The sequence below is a fragment of the Xiphias gladius genome, unplaced genomic scaffold (assembly GCF_016859285.1).
Source record: "Xiphias gladius isolate SHS-SW01 ecotype Sanya breed wild unplaced genomic scaffold, ASM1685928v1 HiC_scaffold_803, whole genome shotgun sequence".
NCBI lineage: Eukaryota > Metazoa > Chordata > Actinopteri > Istiophoriformes > Xiphiidae > Xiphias > Xiphias gladius.
The window spans coordinates 21422-25447 of record NW_024402523.1 but is presented as its reverse complement, the minus strand read 5'-3'; the positions used below and the strand labels follow the sequence as shown (position 1 = coordinate 25447).

General features: G+C 39.4%; 1 long non-coding RNA gene across 2 annotated transcripts; it reads left to right on the top strand.

Moving 5' to 3' along the window:
- Nucleotides 1-1863: 1863 nt before the first annotated feature.
- On the top strand, nt 1864-3032 carry LOC120787912. 2 transcript variants are annotated; one of them, XR_005707111.1, is made up of 3 exons: nt 1864-2050; nt 2534-2664; nt 2747-2880. It is a non-coding gene; the product is annotated as an uncharacterized LOC120787912 (long non-coding RNA). The 2 variants fall into 2 exon arrangements; XR_005707110.1 differs by lacking the exon at nt 2747-2880 and adding an exon at nt 2907-3032 and having other exon boundaries at nt 1867-2050.
- The last annotated feature ends 994 nt before the right edge of the window (nt 3033-4026 follow it).

Genomic DNA, 4026 nt, shown 5'->3' with positions numbered 1-4026 from the left:
CCTCTTTGCTATTAATGAAGCAGCAGTATAAAATCAGGAAATGTCAGCTAACGATATAGTTGTACTTGTATGTTTTCGTGAAAAAGTACAGATAAGATGCTGTATTGTATATAGCACTTTACTGAGTGTGTCAACACACACGTGGATGTTTCTGCGGACGTGTCAACTGCTGGTCAGAAGAAGATAAACAATTTATCCAGTTAGTACAATGAATAAGGATACTGATATCAACTGATAGCTATTGAGTATTTTTAATTGTATCATTTGTGTCTTAAAGCTTTCTAGGCTTTATATAGATGTGAATCATGAGAGGTCTGAGAGGAGATGAAATGTCAAATGAAAGATCTTATTGTAGGCAATAAGATGCCAAAATGGCAATGTGACAATATCTACCATGTCCTCGTGAATACAGGGTAATAGGCACTGAGTTAAACCTCTACGAATTAGATATTTAATGCAACTTAAGACTGATGTTTAGTATTTCTTCCTATGAAAATGATGTATGCTGTATGATAATCATAAACACATGCTGAAGAGCTTCATTGTCATTCACCTGAATAAGTAGGCAACTGCTGTGTGTGAGTGTGTGTGCATGTGCGCTTGGCGCTGCAGGTAGGTGTTCTTCAACTTCACAGCTGACCGATGTTGATCTTGAGCGCGATCATTCATGGGGAATTAGCAGCAGCGAAACGGGAAAGGAAACGAATAAGGAATTTTCCATTCTTGCAGCTACTCTCGCTTTAAACTGTATTTAGGAGAAGCAAATAATATTTCACTGATGGCCTGATGAGAGAATAAAATGAGAAGAGTGAGCAAATTTCAGAACACACACTGCGGCAAATATAATTCTCACCCTCGTGTTTCTGTCTGTTTACGTGTGCGCATTTGAGACATGTCTTATTCAGTGGCTGAGCTGTAAGCTCTTTTAGTCACACTGTTTCATGTGACGATGACTGCATTATACTGTATAATTAGAGCAGCTTATAAGTGTAAAATGCAAATATGGCGTCCACTGTTTTATAATAAATTGGAATCTGAGTCATTCTCTTTTCAAAACTCCAGGTGTCCTCTGTGTGTTTGATATTTATTTTGAACAAAGAGCCAGCAAGAGTAAAGAAATTGATAAACAAAAGCAAATCTCTGAGGTTTTGCTTGATACCCCACAATTGCCACACCAGTGAATACAATTCTGCTAAGGCAAAATAAATCAGAAAGACAAAAAAATGTACTGACATGAAAAGTTAATATAAAATGGGAAATTTTTAACACATTTATACATGTATTTTTCATTTTTATTCAATTATTTATCATTTTTCTTTTATTAATTTCATGCATTTTACAAATCATATATGTGGGATTTTATATTGTCAATTTATTTAATTTAGATTTTCAGTTTTTCTTATAACGAATTCATTTACAGCAATAATTTTTGAATCTATTATTTTTTCAATAAGTAAGTTTTGGTCCCCATGCCTGTGGATCTAACCTTGAAAAAATCATTGAGAGGAAATCCCAGATATTCACAACCCCATGTTTATTTGATTACTTTGACAAATAAACATTTCAGTTCTTGATTGCACAATGTTTTCTAAATGTCACTTTGAAAGTAAAGGTTAAAAAAAATATGAGGTTGGTACGTCTTTATTGGTATTTATAATTTTTCCACAGGAAATAAGCTCCAGAGTGCAAGTAAACTAGTCCAAACATGTTTGACTAAAACTTGCTGTTAGTCACTGAACATCCTCCAAACAGCTCCTAGTAGTGACAGGTTCAAACACTGCAGGAGTTCTGTCTCTAATGGAAGTCTTGTCCCCGCCTCCTCTGGGATCAACCCTGTGACCTTTCCATAATGGGATCATCAGGCCACCCCCACCCTCACCCTCACCCGTATTTCTCACTGCCTTACCCAGTCACTTCTGTACTGACTCACTCCTAAATTGAGCGCAGCTGCAGTGCATTGTGCTGCGATTCCTCAGTGTGGTCCCTGGACAGCGTGGTTCAGCAGCCTGTCTCCCCCCGGACGCTCATTCTACACTTCTCTGCTACAGCAGTAAGCACTCTGTCACATTCACTGAAGACACATGGGGCACACACACATACTGCACACTCACACACACAAGTCAAAAGGTACTTAGAAGTTGCGCTGTTTCAAACCACAAGGTGTCACCATGTTTCTGTTTGAAATCACCAAAGTGCCCCGCAAATTAAATTTTGACCAGGAACTCCTAAATATTGATGGGACTGTGGAGAAACTCATGCCCATCTTAGCTATATCCTCTGGCCCTGTTAGAATTTTTTACTTTCGGGGAAATGCATTATATATATATATATATATATAGATATATATATCTATATATATATATATTATATAATATAGGATATTCATTATTAGTCATGTTGTAATTAGGCGACTGTTAATGATTTCTCAACAGATGGCAAAGCAACAGGCATAGCAACAGTGTATTTCAAAGTGTATGTATTAAAATCTTTGTGTTGATGCTGGAGTGTGCATTGATTTCCCCCTGCCTTTCAGATATTCAGCTCGACATCAGTCTCGCACAATCAATCGACACTCAGCTGGAAGCCGGAACCTGTGATTGTTGCAGATTGATCGCTCGGGACTCACCTGCCCCAGTTCCACCTGGCACAGCAATCAAAAGGATGGTGAGTCAATACGTGAGTCAATGGTATGGACTGACAAACTGGACTGTTGACCCACTGATAACGCTTCCTGTTCTCATTCAAGCCTCCTGGATTGTGGTGGCTTCACACAAACACTCCCAACAAGAGTCAAAGCCTTATCATCACTGTTGACTACTGCCAAAGTCCTCTGCCTCACGAATATTTTTTTTTTTCTGTCCTTGTCTGTTTGTTTGCTTCACATGTGACCTTGAATGATGTCAAAGAACTTTATTCAAGACATTACTGGGAAGTCTGTCAGTGAAGATGTACTTATTTCCTAAACCATGGACAAGCACCTTGGGAAAATTCATTCCAAGCTTTTCATTATGTCGTCTACTGTATACAATAAATTATTTCCTCTCTATGCTGTCTGTACTTGGATATACAGTAAACACAATTGTGTTGCTGAGCTTTCAGAACACGCAAAAATCATCGATCACTCTTGAGATACGAACAAGGAGTCCTATTGACATCCACTTTTGTTGTCAGTCTTCTTGGTGGTGTTGTTCATAGAGGTGCAAGCAGTAGAACACAAAGCATATTATGTTGAAAACACAAACTCAAGAGCTCCAACTTAAGGCAACTTTAGTCTCTAGCCTCAATTTACACTTTGCGAGATTGTCTCAATTTGTTTCTATCAGTCCTCTGTCAGTTCCCCGAATGATTTGTGTCTTATTTTAGGACACCATAGGCTAATCCTGTTGCTTCACAGCAAGTCTATCCTGACTGTCAACCCGTCTAGGGCTGACTGGAAACTCAGAACTTCAGTTGCTTGTAAATACTTTGGATGGGTCTAGTGAAGAGGGCCGATTTCTGCAGGGGAATCAATAAAGTGAAATTTAACTTAGTGGACATTTTGAGTGGAGTGTTTAGTCTACAGCTCTTCTTATTCCTGTTCATCTGTTGCCAGAAAAAAGTGAAAGTCTGAAGTGACAACCTACTCCCTCCGTCTGTCGTCTGTTATCTGCTCTTGGGTCCAATCCAGTGAATCACTTTAATGTGAGAGTTTGGGAGAGAAACTGAGGGTAGCACTCACTATACTGAATTTAAAAAACTTGGGTGCCCCAGGTCTGGACTTGGAACCATGTCATCCTCACGTTGTCTTTGGGCTGGTGGTTGCTGTTGTTGTTTTTAAACTGTGACTCAAAGGGTAGACAACTTGGAGACAAACAAGGCTGCCAGGCTTTTTGTGCTCCTGCCAAAGCAGGAGAGAAACAGTCTGGCAACCATGCCTGACTAGGGCTCTGAGTGTTCTCGAAAGCGTCGACATCTTAGAGAAGATGGGTGAGTCCGACACAAAACCACACACACGCTCTCGTAAGGTTAGATCCTACAGGTGAATAG